We start from the raw sequence: 16061 nt of genomic DNA, 5'->3' as shown, positions 1-16061 counted from the left end.
GGGCCGAAGGGCTCAGGGCATGGAACTTACCAAAGAAAAGACACATGAAACAGACAAGGCAAATAATAGTTGTAAGAAGAACAGGGCTCTGAAGGTCTTTGCTCAGCATTTGGATGAACACTTAGATTCCTTGGGGGCTAGTTTTCTTATCGGTTAAATAAGAGGACTAGACTAAATGGACCTTAAAATCTCTTCCAGCTATAACATTTTCTTTTCTATGTTCTGGGGTTCATTCTAGTTCGAATGCTTTTGATTCTGAGAGAATCTTTAAATCAGAGAAAAATACTGTCCTGTATTTCTGATGGCAGTGGATGAACAAAAGTCAGGAAGTGCTAAGAATCACAGACTTTAGACCATCAATAAATGTTTACTTTTACCATATATATTCAAAATGTGATATCTTTGTTTAATGACTAACCAGTAGATATACTATTAGAAAGCAACCATATTGATATCAACATATATGTTAATATGTTATATATGTGTGTGTATTAACATATATGTTAATATATGCAATGTATTGATACTGACATACAATAAGCAAAAGACAAAAGTAAACTATTGGTATAACTGAACTGGTCTGACCATTTTGGAGCACAATCTGGAATTATATCCAGAGTTATAAAACTGTGTATACCCTTTTACTGAGTAGTACCACTATTGGGTCTGTTTCCTAAGATGATTAGGGAAAAAAATGAAAAGAACCTTTATGTCCTAAAATATTTAATTAGCTCTTTTTGTTGTGGCAAAAACTTGGAAATTGAGGGGATGCCCATCAATTGGAGAATATACAAACAAGTTGTGTTATATTTGTGATAGAATACTACTGTGCTAAAAGAAATGATGAGCAGGATGCTTTCAGAAAAAAACTGAGAATACTTATATGAAATAATGAAGAGTGAAATGAACACAACCAAGAGATTGTTGTACAGTAACAGTAATATTGTTTGAAGAATAACTGTGTATGACAAAGTTATTCTATATATTATAAATACTCAGATCAGCTACAAAGTACCTATGAGGAAAGGTGCTCTCTTCCTGCAGAAAAAGAACTGATAAATAATATGATTTTATGTATATATGTATATATGTGCATATATATATACTTACATATATGTGTGTATGTATTAAATGGTGGCCTTCTCTAATATTGGATGGGAAGGGAGGGAGAAAGACAGGTTGGAACTTAAAATGTAACAAAAAAGAAATAAAATTCAGCTAAAAGAAGCAAAAGAAAAATGGAAGAAAATGGCATATGGATTCTTCTTACCTAATCAAACAAGGGAGATGGTTTCATTGCGAGTGCAAAGGCAACAAGAATATGATCTCGTGGAGACACTTAGTCATCTTGCAATGCAGTGCTCGTAAGGAATACAAGCATAAAAGCCAATATTAAAGATTATTTATACTTATGTACCAACATCTGCTGTGAAGGATGAAGAAGCAAAGAAATTCTACAAAAACCTTGACAAGATAATCCAAGGCATGTCAATATATACTTTCATTCCTAGTGGCTTCAATACAAAATTATAAATAAGGGGGATGTCAGAAAATCTTGAAAAATATGACCAAGGTTTGAAAAATAAAACAGACCAAAGCCTTCCTACCTTTATATCACAAATACTTTTTTCCAGAAAAGAGTCAGATGATATGGAACGTGGCAAGCTCCAAGCACTATCAAAGAATATGAAATTAGCTATAATTTAATAGGTAGGATCTCTAAGGTCCCTTCCAGCTTTAGAACAATAATTCTGTAATGGCTCCTATGATGCCATTTATCATGTGTGTGCATTCAGACTATCAACTTGTTAGAACAAAAGTCAAAATCAATAACAGATGAAAAGAAAGAATAAAAAGAAGATACTGCAAATAATTTCAACATTTTCAACCTGAATTATCTAATCAAGCCATTGAAACTGAAAAGTGGAAAAAGTCAAAAATGTCAATATTAATTTTTGACATTTCCTGCAAAAGTTTAATGGAAATAAATCAGTTGTCATCATGAGAAAGCAAAAACTGCTTAAAAACTGCCTAAAAACTGCCTTTGCCAGCAAGTACCCTTGCCAAATAGAGAGTCAAGGACAATGCTTGTGTAGAATAAAGACTTGTATGTAAAACAACACAGAAAAGAAAGGCAGACTATGAATAGTATTGCCTCAAAGAACAGGCAAAAGCAGTGGAAATGAAAGCAAATTAATGAAAAGCTTGGCATAGGACCCTAAGTCATATATCATCCCAAGACAATTTATAGATTGACAACAAATATACAGAAAATGGGCCAAATCTGTTAACATTATTGCAATGATCGATTCTTATCATCAGTGACAGAGGACCTTAATACCTCAGTTCCTAACTTGATGTATGAAGAAAAAGCAATTACATTTAGGAAGATAAAATAGGAAAAGGGTGGCTTAGATGCAACCCATTTACACTGAGGAAATCTATTCTGGAAGCAACAAAATCTTGATAGCATTGTGAGATTGTATTATAAGAGATATGACAGAGGAAAACACTAAAAAATTATAACAAGTCATGGATGATATTTGTACCCCAAAAAGTCAATCAGGTGAGCATCGATAATTCCTGACAAATGGGCCTACTTTTTCTTCTTTATAAAATTTGTATGAGAACGATCTATGTATTGAGTGTATCCTTGAGGAAAATATGAGAAGGGAAAAGGCAGGCTTCACAAATGATATAGCAGCAGGATATATACCATTACAGTCACACAGTTGATCAAAAGGTCCAGTTAATATGTGACCTCACTGTGTCCATTGTTTATTTTTTTTTTAAAAGCATTCATCTTGGTCAAGCTAAACATAATCTTAAAGTTTCTCCTCTAATGCTTGAGGTTTGCAAAACTCTGTCCTTATTCACCTTATGCAATAAATGAGGTATTATGCCTGTTTCAAACATGAGGATAAGAGAAATCACTTCATACAAGGTAGGCTGTTAAGTATCTGAGATAGAATTTGAACATTGGATCTTCCTGACTCCTACTGCTAGAGGCTTTCATTGGTGCTAGAGCGCTGTCTAGAGTCCTTGTGGTTGTTTTCACTGTTATCTCATTCTTTTCGTTGAAGTTCAGAGAGAATCATCCCTACCACCAATGTTTTGCTATTATTTTTTTATTTATAATGTCATTCTAACTATTGCATAGTGGGGTAAACTGACTGTTTTTTGTTAGTAAATAAGAGTAATGGGATGTAAACTCATCCTCCATAGCCTCATTAAAAATACCTTTGGGACAACTCCAGTAGCAGACAGGACAACTGGAATGACTTGAACCTCAAGCTGTTCTTACGTGGTTTTAGTTCTTTTCATTAGGCCTCTATGTTTTGAAAACTTTCCATTCTGTATAGTTTTATTATATTTCGTGTTCAGTATAATACAGATGTGTATTCAGTATTCAGATGAAGAAAGCTGTTAAAAACATTGATCTTTTATTTTATTGTTAAATGTTACATCTAGGTAATTATGGGCAGCAATGACACATGTAATGCTTGTATGGTTCTGGTGCATTTAATGAACTCTCAAGGATATTTGAGGATTTAAAATTCTAGTACAGGGAATTGTCACCAGTTTATAGAGGACAGTGATCTTCTAATGAACAAATTTGTCCACCCAATTTTGTCCATCTAGGTCTTTAGTAGACGCTAAATTTTTGGAGCCTGCTGGGATGTCTTCCACTTTCTACCTATTTGTTGCATAATCTACATCAAGCAGTAAGTCTGGTTTTCTTAAAAATATTCTTTTTGTAATTTCTGATATGTGATCTTGAATAGCTATTATAAACCTTTGCATGTTAAAAACAAATCTATATGACAGCCATTTGTTTGATTCTTTCTTGTCTATTTTGTTGGTTGAGTTCATGTGGTTGTTGAGCATAAAGTGCCTTTTGATTGTACTCTGTAATCTTAGCTATTTCATAGACTTCATTTGGAAATGAACTACTTTGAATTACAGTTAACAAATCCAGGGGGTGTGTGTGTGTGTGTGTGTGTGTGTGTGTGTGTGTGTGTATCTCATGTCAGCCTTTGCTACTGATTTATGAAATGAGGTATCAGAAGTACTTTGGTATGAAGTTTACATAATATAAATTTTTAATTTTTTTATTATATGCTCTGAGAGCATCTAGCATTCTTTTTCCTCTTTTCTAACCAGGTAATATTAATTATTCCATAGCTACATTGTGACAGTGAGCTCTGTGTTTCATAAACACTGTATATTAACATTTTGTTTGGACACTTTCTACATACATTGTCATCCATTTTACTATATCCAAAGTATATGTAAGATTGGCATTGTGTTGATTGCTTTGAATGTGTTCTTCTTAATTACACCTTGACTGTAGGATGCCTATAAGTCTCTTATCATATATAGCCTCAACTTCTTTGATAGCTATAATATATTTGATCGCTTGATTAAAGAAGACCAAGGTATTTCTGAGTAGTACCTTCATCCATTGTCTTAAAATGACCTCTGTATTTAAGCTCAAAGCTTTTAGTGTTTATTATTCCTTGGCTCACAAAAAGAATTTTACACTTATTAAATCCAAATGATGTTTTGTTATCCTTGGAGAAAGTTTCCATGAGAAGTAGTTATTTAATGTGCTTTAAAGTGAAGCCATATAACTTGATATCATTCATGTATATCAAGTTATTAATATGATGTCTTGATGTGAATTGCTCTTTGATTTTAAAGCCATACTCAGTTCCATGCAGGAATGATGATACCAGATTTAAGGTTCGGGAAGAATCATAGTGGAATTAAACAACCTCCCTAGGAGATGCCATGTTTTGAATCAATGATTCTTAACATTATTGTGTCAGTAGCATGTTTTAAATAGAAACCAGTCTTCTTTGTGTACATGAAATAATTTTGTGTTCTTGTATCGATTTTATATATTTATAGTTCATAGCTAATGCATGAATATGGAACTGAGTTAAAGGATGCAAGATAATAAAGGCATTGTAAATGTTATGGCACTTTTAGGTGGCTTGTTCAATAATCACCTAGTCAAAAATGAGTTTCTTATTGAATCCATGGGACTTATTAGTATACCTTTTGAGGATTCTTAGCTAAAATATCATTTTATTGTAAGTGTTTATGTATATTTTTGAGTAATAGAACCTGTAGGTGGTTTACATAAAGTATCAAAATGTAATTGGCCTATACTTGGAGGGATCACTAGTGTTCTCAGTTTTTGCTAATATATATGTGATGCCTTCTATTAAGAAAAATATAATTAGCTTAAGTATAACTTAACATAACTGTTCTGGTGCATAAGCTTTTTTTTGATCCAATGTGTGATTTGATTTCACTGGACTTCTTTTGATCATATAGATAATCTGCAATTTTCCACTTTTATCTTCTTTGAGGACTGTCTTTAACTCTTTCTCCTCTTATTCCTTTGCTTCTCAAGCCTCAAACTATTCTATGATAGTTTTTCATTGATGTTGAATTGTTTGTTTTACTTTTTGTATCACCCTGACCTTTGGATTTTGCTTTTGATTACTGATTAAGTGTAGCAATAATTTGAGATATACTTTTCCTTTCCCTATTCCATTTTATGCGTTTCTTTTCTCATTGGCTTTAATTGGGTAATATGGTGTTGTTTTGTATTGCACATATAGTCTACATGTGATATAATCTTCTAACGTCTTTTCTCAGGTCTTCAGTAGTATTCTCAAGTTGCTTCTGCCATTTATTTTCTCCTATATTTGAGAGCATTCCCAGAGAGTTCCACCTTTTCTCTGATGATTCTTGCTGTGGCAGTAGTTGCAACATATATTGTGTTTTAAGTTTTTAAATTCTCCGTAATGTAATCTGGAAGAATGTATTTGTTCATGTTGGTTATAGAAGATATCAGTTTTTAAAAGTGAATGTATACTATTAAATGCAGAAGGACATTTGTGAAATTCCAATCTAAGTATGACCATCTCCTTTTAAAAATCATTTGAGACCTCAGCCTTCTTTTTACCATCTGTTTTGTTGTTAGGTAGCACTTCTTGAGTTTGTATTAAGTATAGGTTGTCAGTGTCTTCAGGGTCTTCAGATTTTTCTTCTTCAAATTTAAATAATTCTTCAATTTCTACTCTTAGTTCCTCTAGTATGGGTTTAGGAATGAAATTACTTCTTATGATATGTTATTGTGTAATTTATTAACAATGCAGTCAGTATGTAGCCATTGCTTATGACTATTCTGATCTGTTCCCACTTCTGTTATGACTTAGTCCTGGTGTGTAATAACAGCATTCCTATCTTCAGGCCTTTTCCTGCACATTTGGGGTGTGCCTGCTATTGTGGTCAGCGCCATCTGCACCAAAGTACTTCTAGTAGGTGGGGCACTGGAATTTCTGGTCTGTTCCAATATTACTTTGCTTTCTTGTGGGCACCAGAACACAAAAGAGTACAGCTTATTCCTCTGTCCTTACTCCTTACTTCCTATAACCTGAAGGTGCTCCAACTATTCTTTTAGATTTATAGGTTCCATGGCATCGTATTTATCAGAATGCCAATCCAATAAATGATATCATCAGGGCCCCAAACTATTTCAAGCTCCTGCTGGACTTCCCCAGTTACAGTTGTCCTAAGACACACTGAGGCTCTACTGTGCATCTTGGAGAGTATGTCCTTACTTGCTCTTGCCCCCACTTTACAAGATGGATGATGGGTTGGGCCTTGAGGAGAATGTATACTTGCCAAGGTGTACCTCCTCTAGACCTCTTTTCTTCTATCTTTCTTCCTGGCTCTTAACTATCCCTGGGGGACTTAGGAAAAGGGAGTAATGAAGGTTAAAGCCAAGTGGGATCCTGAAGCAAACTCTTCCCTTTGGGTTCCATTCTAATCATTCCCTCTTGTAAAGACAACCGAAGTTTGAGGATGGCCCAGGTTCTCTATCACCTCCTTAAGATACCACAAAGCATCAAGTCTTATCTCCTAGAAGTTTCCCTGTGAATCTTCTCCCTGAGGCTCTTTCTTATTCTACCCCTGCTCTTGCTGTAAGGTTCCAGAACTGCTGGTTGGGACTCCTAGTGCTATCTGCACTCCCTTCCACTGATTAAATGAATCTACCTGTCAAAAGATGGGAGTCAAGGTTTGCCATGGGAACACGATGACTTTGAACAAGTCATTTTTCTTCTCTGGGCCTCAGTTTCTTTATCTGTTCAATGAAGGAGTGAACCAAGTTGATATTCCAGATTAAAACCATGTGATCAAGCCTAGGAATATACTCAGCCTAGCCTTAGTCACACTGTTGGCCTTAGAACATTTCCAGATAGCCCATCCAAAGCAAAAGATCCAGGGATTAGCTCCTAGGGCTGGACAGGAATGTCAGCAGATGAATTGGATAATTGGAAAAAGACAAAGCAGTCTTTGGAGTCAGGAGTGGATATAACTTTCCATGCCAACTGGGTGGATGCCCCCTCACAGACCAGAGATCCCTGAAGGTGCTCAGGAACTTTAAATTTTAAGTGTCTCCATGACTCCCAAAAATTTATCATTTGGAGACCCCCAAGGAAACTGTTGGTTGATTGTGCCAGAGAGTGAATGCTGAGGCATGCTACCCTACCCCCCCGCCACCCCCCCCCCCCGATTGAGATGTGATGGTCTCATAATGCAAAAGGAAGCATTTATTTTTGCACATGGACAGTACAGGAATTTATTTTGCCTAACTATGCATATTTGTTATAATCATTGTGTTTTTCCTTATTTTTCCAATGGGAGAGTGATGTGGGAGGGAAAGAAAATAAATTTTTAAATAGCTTTTTATTTTTCCAAATATATGTAAAGCTAGTTTTCAACATTCACCTTTGCAGAACTTTGTGTTCCAAATTTTCTTCCTCCCTCCCTCCCCTCATCCTTTCCCATAGACAGCAAACAATCCAATAAAAGTTAAACATGTGCAGTTCTTCTAAACATATTTCCACATTCCTCACGCTGAACAAGAAAAATCAGATCAAAGGATAAAGAAAAAATAGCACAAGAAAAAAACCAGACAAACCACCACCACAACAACAAGGTGCAAACTCTATGCTGTGATCCATATTTAGTCCCCATGGAGAGATGGCTGTCTGTATTGCAAGTCTATTGGAATTGCCTTGGATCACCTTTTTGTTGAAAAGAGCCAGATCCATCACAGCTGATCGTCATATAATCTTGCTGTTTTTGTGTACATTGATTCTACTCACTTCACTTAGCTTCACTTTATGCAAGTCTTTCCAGGCTTGAGAAAAAAAATTGAAAAATGAAAATTAAATAATTTTTAAAAGAGAGACTGTTGGTCGACTGGAATCATTCAGGCCAGAAACAGGACTTGGTGAAGGGACTCGTGATGCTGGATTTGGAGACAGAGAAGCTGGGTTCAAATTCCAGCTGTGTGCCTTTGTACAAGTCACTTCATCTCATCAGGCCTCGTTTTCCTTATCTGTAAAATGAGGACTAGGTGGCTTCTGAGGTCCCTGGTCTAGCTCCTGTACACTAACATTTATCAAGTACTTGCAATTTGCATGTGTGAGCTCTCATTTTACATTAGCAATGGTGAACACCAGTCACATCCCCCACCCTGTGACCCCCTTGGCAGTTTGGGACACAGGTGTTTGTTTCAGCCTTGAAAGGTTTGAATGAAATTTGTTCTGAGATTAGACTTGGATGTTGCAGGATTTGGAAGGCTGTCTTCTTGGAGCCCCATTAAGAAATGGAATTCTATGGGTGGCCCACTAGGAAACCACCCCATATAGTCCAATGGAGCTGTCCTTAGGGTCCAGAATCATCAAGCTGGAAGAAGAGGCAGTAGATGGCATATAGTCTAACCCTTTATTTGACAGTGGAGGAAACTGAGGTCCAGAGAAGTTCAGAGATACACTGTGGTCACAGAGTGGCAGAACCAGATGAATGGAGGATTTCTGACTCCAAATCCAGAACAGTTTCCATGGCCTCCCCCACAACTTCCTGCAATCCACCTATGGCTTCTCCTTCTTGTCCAGGTCCTTCAACAAATGCTCCATTTTGTAGAAATATATTCTCAATTTTGGCCATTCTTTGGCGGTCTTACCAATTGATCCCCAGAAGCCTCCATGTCAGTCTGCTCCAGTGCAGCCACTTTTCCTTACCTCTGTCTTCCCCAAGTTGGGCACAAAGAAGTAAAGGTGGGGAACTAAGTGAGGGCTAAGGTGAGCTTCCCAGAGGGTTGTCTGAGAAGGAAGCGTTAAAAGAAGGCTCCATGGAAGAGGCTGGAGAACAGTTTCTACTTACTTTTGGTGATTTCCTCAGGGTAGAGGGTGCTCCCTGTGCTGAGGGCTGAGCAGCTCTCCCATAACTCAGTGTCTCAGAGAGTGGCCAGAGACAGGGTTCGACCCCAGGGCTGCCAGGCTCCCCTGAGGTGGCTGTTTATGAGACCTTTCCCCTGAGAAACGGGAGTGCATACTTTGTTATCTCATTTCTAGATAAAGAGAGGAAGGCTCATGGAGGTTAAGTGAGTCACACAATCTGACCCCCTTGGCAGTATCAGAGATGAGTGTCAAACCTGGGTCTCCCCAAGTCCAAGTGAGCACTCTGTGCACTGTCTCCCTTTCAGGTGATCCAGCCAGGGCTTCAAAGAGCCACTGAGAGGTCAAAGGGCTTTGAGAGGGCAATTGCAAAATGGCTCCTGAGTGCCTGGATTATGCTGTCATGGAAATGCTTTCTGGATTATGGTGCTGCCTTGGCACTGGAAGAATCCAGGAAGTGACCAGGAGCATCTCAGATCCAGAAAGTTGTCAGCAAATTGGAACAAGGTCAGGAAAGAGCCGCTGGAAGATGAATGGAATTGGAAGGCAGGATGGATGCGGGTGGCTTAGAGATTTTAGCAGGGGCAGGGGCTGGGGGGGCAGGCAGGCTGAAACCTTGGGAGCCATCCCAGAGATCCAAAAGGAGGATACATTATTTAGTCCTCTATGAGGAAGGAGGAGGAGATTAGGGGGATGAAATAGAGGAGGGCGGAAAACTCTGCTGACTGAGTAAAGGCATCTTGGCTGGCAGAGCTCCCGGATGACAGCATCATTTCCCATGGGAGTGGAGGAAGTGGAAGCTTTGGGACCAGGGCTCTTTCTGAGCAGACGAAGGCCAGGTCTGGGTGGGGATGGGAAGAGGCCTGAGGTGGCTTGGCCTACAGAAGCTGCTGTACCCGGCTGATGATGAGGGGCTGCTGTGTGTGGTTCACGAAGGGACTACTGTGTGTGGCTGACAAACCTAAGTTCATTTTTTCCCAATGCTTTGTTCGGAGGATTTTGACATCATAGGATTATTCTCGGGGTTGGTGGTGTTCACATGTAGATTGCGTTTCCTAGAGCTTTCATTTGGCTTGTTTTCATGCCCTGCAATATGTTACCTCCAAAGCCCAGCAAGAAGAAAGGTAGCTCCATCCCTCCCCATCCCAATCGTTAGTGGCAGCAGTAGCACTACTTCCCATTTTCCCACTCCTTTAAGGCTCATAAATTACTGTCCCTTGAATGTAAGCTCCTTATGGATGGGGACTGTTTCAAGCTTGTCCTTGTATCCCAGGCACTTAGCACAGTTCTTGGCCCAGAGTAGGCATTTAATAAATGCTTCTGGATTGATTGAAGTGAGATCATGCATCAACTAGTATACCCATTCTACAGTTGAGGAAATCAAAGCACAGAGAGGTAGACTTGCCCACAAGTCAATCAACTAGTTAATATTATAAGTGGACCTGGAATTATAATAATGTTAATGATGACCCTCCAAGGTTTACAAAATGCTTGACCTGCATTATAGAATATCATCATGATAGAGCAAAAAGGCCTAACTTTGGGGCTAGAAGACTTGCCTTCCTATTCTGGCTCTGCTATTGACTTCTGGAGCCTCAGCTTCCTCAACTCCACTCAGTGATGGACCCCAACCTGATTCTGTGTATGGCCCCTTTCACCTTGAAATCCATTGAGCCTCTAGCTCCAAATCTTATTCAAAGATTTCCAAAGCCCTTTGCTCACCACCCACTTGTACTACTTACCTTCCTAGGCCAGAGTTGACCCTGCTCCATCCACATAGGGCTGCCCTTCTCTAAGCCAACCAAATAAGGGCTTTTGGAACTTGCTCCCCAACTCCAAGCAAGAAGCTGAGGTCCTCAGAGAGGTGAGCCACTGAGAAAGCATGTAGCAGCAACTCTAAAGCCCAGTCTTCCTTCTGTCTGGGGCAGCTCTCTGAGGAGGACAGCCCCAGATGCTTCAGCTCCAAAAGGCCCAGGAAACAGAGAAATGAGTGAGCAATAGTCAACTCACCAAGGAAAGTACGAGAAGAAACCCAGCTCTGCAATGGTGACTACTTGATATAGCAAGAAGGCAAGTCTAACTGGCCATGAACTAGCCCAAAGACAAAATTATCAAACACTCCAGGCTCCACTAGGAGCCCAGCAGCATCCATCTTCACTATTATCCACCCTTCGCTTGTGTTTTTTCTCCAGAAACTCCCCCCAGTCTTCCCAGGGGACATCTATGCAATAGAAAACTGTTGGGGGAGGGCAAAAATGGACCTCTTCTTTGCACTGGGAAGTGGATGGGGGAAGGTGCTTTATAATGTGAAGGGAGAAATTGTCTTGGTCTTATCAACTTCTGTCCCACCATAAAAGCCAAGTAGAGGAAGAAGTCAGCATATAAGCTAAAATCCCAGAGGATCAAGACGAGGCTTGATTCTGTTGACCACAGAAGGCCCAGGAGCAGACTTGTGCATTGAATTCTAGGTATTGTAGCCGGCCTGTCCATCAGCCTTCTCTACCTGGGGAAGTACACTTCCCTGATCTCCTGGACTGAAAGTTAAGGATAATGGAGCATCGAAATTAGATGAGACCACAGTGGTCCATTTGGACCAATCCCTCCATACTTGAGAAAGAATCTCCAATATAACATCCCCGACAAGTGAAAATCCAGTCTTGGCTAGAGATCTCCACTACACACCCAGGCATCAGCTCATTCAACTTTGGGTTAACTCTGCTGCTTAGGAAGCGTTTCCCTGTCACATCCAGTAGCAATTGGAGTTTTTTCAGCCTCTGCCCAGGGCTCCAGTTCTCTTCTGGATTGAGCAGAAAAGTCTGATCTTCCACATGACGGTTCTTCAAATATCTAAAGACACCTGTCATGGTATTCCCCACCTCCTCACCTCCAACCACAGGCTTCTCTTCTTTAAACAAACCAGACCTAGTTCCTTCAACTAATCTTCATATGATAGAGTGAAATTGTACACTGTCCACCAGGTGCCTTCCCCTGTCGGGTAGCCTGCAGTGAGGCAGAGAACTCCATTGGGCTCTTGCCTTTGCCCGTAGCACACTATTTTGTATCATCTTTTTTTGTGGATGTGCCATATCCCCCGTGGTGAATTTTAAACTCTTTGAAGGCAGAGGACCGACTTCCATTTTTCAGTTAGTGGGACATGGTAGGCAGAGCACGAGACTTGCCTTGGTGCCACAGAGACCTGGCTTCAAGTCCTGTCTCAGATGATTGTGAGACCTTGGACAAATCATTTCACTTCTTCAGTATTCTTCTCAACTCTCTAAGATTTCAAGTTGCAGAGAAGATGTCGATTCTCTCTATCAGTGAAATGACAGATCTGGTCCCTCTTGTATGTATATGACAGGCACCTACTACATGTTTGTTGACATGTCTTCTCCCTATGTATATAACAGGCATTCAATACATGTTTGCTGATGTGCTTGTGTATGTGTGGTCGAATCAAGAATGTCCAGACCAATGGCTTGGTGAATGTGATTTCATGGACTGGGCAATGTGTATGATCCTCTTAATTCCTATCTCATAGCCTGAAGCGTATTGGGGAAGTGAAGGTAATCCAGAGCAGGGGTCATGGCAAAGGCCTCCTTATTCTTTCCTATTTTTGACTAAGAGTCAGAACACAAGGAGGATTCTTTCCTGCCTTAAGTCTGTGGGACAGCTCAGATCTTTGTGCTGACCATCAGGGAACATTCACCAAGAACAATCGGGAAACTCCTGTGTGAGAAATCCAAATCCCATTGCTGAGGCTGAGCCAGAGCTGGTCTAGTATAGTGACAAGAGCCCTGTATTTGGAATCACAGGTCCTAAGTTCAAATTCTAGCTTTGCCACTTATTAGCTAGCACATCACTTCTCTCTGGACCTTCATTTACCCACCTTAAAATCAGAGATTTGGATTTGATGCTCTCCAAGGTTCCCTCCAACCCTGATTTCTGTGATGCTGTGATGGGTTTCCATTGTGTTGTAATAGGACAGTCATCGAGACTTAGAATCATTAGACCTGGCCTCAAGTCCTGTCATGTTAGCCGAGTGACTTTGGACAAGTCAGTTCATCTCTCTAAGACTCAGTTTCCTTGTCTGTAAAATGGGGACATTATAATACACATATTGCCTATCTTATAAAGTTGCTTGGGGAGATGGGTTTGGAAATACTAAAATGCTAGAGAAATGTTAACTATTTTTATTGTTATCTGATACCTAGACATTTAGTTGAAAGGTGAGAAAGTCAGTCAAGCAGGGCTGTTGTTTGGTTCGTGGTCCACCAGATGACCAGTTGGGGTGATTGCTTTCACTGAGCTAACAGCCTATGTTTGGCGTCATGGAGATCCATCCTCCAGGAGTTCAAAGCCACTTGTCTGACTCCCCTGCCTTCAATCTCTCTGCACCTGTCTGCCCGGCCGATTCTTTGCTGAGCCATGAAAAACAGTTTGCTGTAATTACCTTCTTGGCCAAGAGCAACAAACAGAAGCAGCTATGCCAGATCAGACCAGACTAATGGGAGCTTTGGCTCCAGGGTGTGGGTGGATTACCTAAGGGGTCAGAAGGGACAAAGCACCAGGACTTGAAGAGGTGTACCCCAGCCCTGGGGGTGCTGAAATTGCAATGTGGCCTATTGGAAGAAGTGCTAACTTGCCAGTGGCGTGATCTCATCAAGCCAGATGAACAGTCGGGAAAATCGACAGACGGAGAGGAATCAGGCTTCCAAAGAAGTCAAGAGAGATGCAGGTAGACCCAAGGAAGAACTTCTGAATGACACGATGAGCGAGGGATAATTCTCCTTTGGAAGGTCTTTAAGAATAAGTTCAACATTTGTCTGCCTGACAAGGTTAAGGTCCAGCTAAATATAAGAAAGGGAGGGTGACTCCTAGAGAATCCACCTAGCCTAGGGATTGTGTGATTGGCCAGATGGGGTGAGATGAAGCAATGGGTGTCTCTGGTGGGATTCCATATGAGACATCAATTTCCACTCGGCAAACCAGCCACCAGCTTCCCTAGGAAGGGTCGACACATTCATGGACTAGATTGGGATAATAAGAATAGTAAAAATAGCTCACAACTATATGGGGCTTTGCAGTTGACAGTTTGAAATTGTGAAGTCGACTACCCCGATTTCACAGTGAGGAAACTGAGTCTTAAAAAGCAATGGCTTTCTCAAGATGGTTCATCTACTGAACAACAGAGTTTGGGTTTTTATTTCCAAGGCCAGTGCTCTTTCTCTCTACTCCACAGTGATGAAGACTTGAGAGCTCAGGAAGGTTAAATGGCTTACTTGATGTATAGAGCCAACAAATCTCTACTTGCCCCTCCTTTCCCCAGTCTGCTGGTGTGTAGCATAGATCCTCCTTCCCACCCCCTCATTTTCCTCTGCATTTTGATGCAGGTCAACGGACACATTCTTACATGGTTACGTCTCACTCTGCAACCTGACCACGATGGATATCGCTGGCCCAGTAGCCTGTTGCTCAGCACCCCACCCCCACAACACCCCCACTGTGGACCTCAGGCCTTCAGAGCTCTCCCCAGAAGAGGCCTCCGAAGAAACCTGGTTGATGGCCTGGGTACCCGATGAGCACTCTTTTCTGGGAAGTGGAGGTGGGCAGCTGAGGAATTTTTCTATCCCCAAGTGTGTCTAGCAAGCCTTCATCACTAGGGAGAAAAGGGCAGGTTCTTGTTATCCAAAGTGATTGTAGAGTCACTTTTTCCGAAAGGTACACTGTACTCCCTTGCAGATTGTTGCATTGCGGGGAGATGAGTAACGCTTTGGAGCAGATGTCAAAGGAATCAAAGCTCAGTGGAAATGGTACATTTTTTCCATTTTATGTCGAGTTGAGACTATATTAAAGAAAGAGAAAAAAAGAAACCCCCAAACATATTTTCAATAACACCACCGGTGTAAGAGAAACCAATAAAAGTCCAAGGGAAATTTCTTCCTCTTCCCATAGTGAAAATGTCTGATTTTTGTTTTTCCTTCTCAGAGTGGGACAAATCATGTCTGGGCTTCTGGAAGATGAGAGGGATGCCTTTCTTTCCTCATTTCCTTCCCACTATTCCCCATATACCCTATAAAGATCATTATCTTGTTGTGGTGCCTAGTAGTAAGTCATAGTAGTAAGTCACTAAATTTACACAATTTAGTGATTCTTTGGATGTAGTTAAAAACTATTTTCCAGAATGGCTCAGTCAATTCATATCTCCATCTGGGCCTAGAATGTTTTCTTCCTTCACTTCTGCCTCTTAGCTGCCCTGGCTTCTTTCAAGTCTCAGCTTAAATCCTAACTTTACAAGTTGTCTTTCCAGGCCCATCCTGTAAGATAATTTTCCATCTACTCTGTGCATATCTTGAATTATCTAATTATTTTTACATTGTTTCCTCTCGCTAAACTGTAAGCTCCTTAAGGGCAGGAGTTGTTTTTGTCTTTTTTTTTATGTCCTCAGCACTAAGAATAGTGCCTATCATGCAGTGAACACTTAAAAATCCTCATAGACTTCCTTGCTTCCCTTCCTCCTTCTTCCCATCCTCCTTCTTCCCATCCTTCTCTCTTTTCCTTTCTCCTTTATTTCCTCTCTTCTTCCTTTCTTCATTTCTGTGTTCCTTCCTTCCTTTTCCCCCTCTTTCCTTTCTAATTTCTCTACTTCTTTCCTTCCTTCCTTCTTTCCCCTCCCTTCTCCCTTTTATTATTTGTCATTTGTCAGAAGTGCCTTAGATACATATCTACTAAGAGATTGAGTGGGTGATACCTGGTAGCTTTTAATTGTAATTGGGATTCTAAACAGGTGGAAAT

This window comes from Antechinus flavipes, chromosome X, assembly GCF_016432865.1.
Source record: "Antechinus flavipes isolate AdamAnt ecotype Samford, QLD, Australia chromosome X, AdamAnt_v2, whole genome shotgun sequence".
NCBI lineage: Eukaryota > Metazoa > Chordata > Mammalia > Dasyuromorphia > Dasyuridae > Antechinus > Antechinus flavipes.
This window is presented reverse-complemented; position numbering follows the sequence as displayed.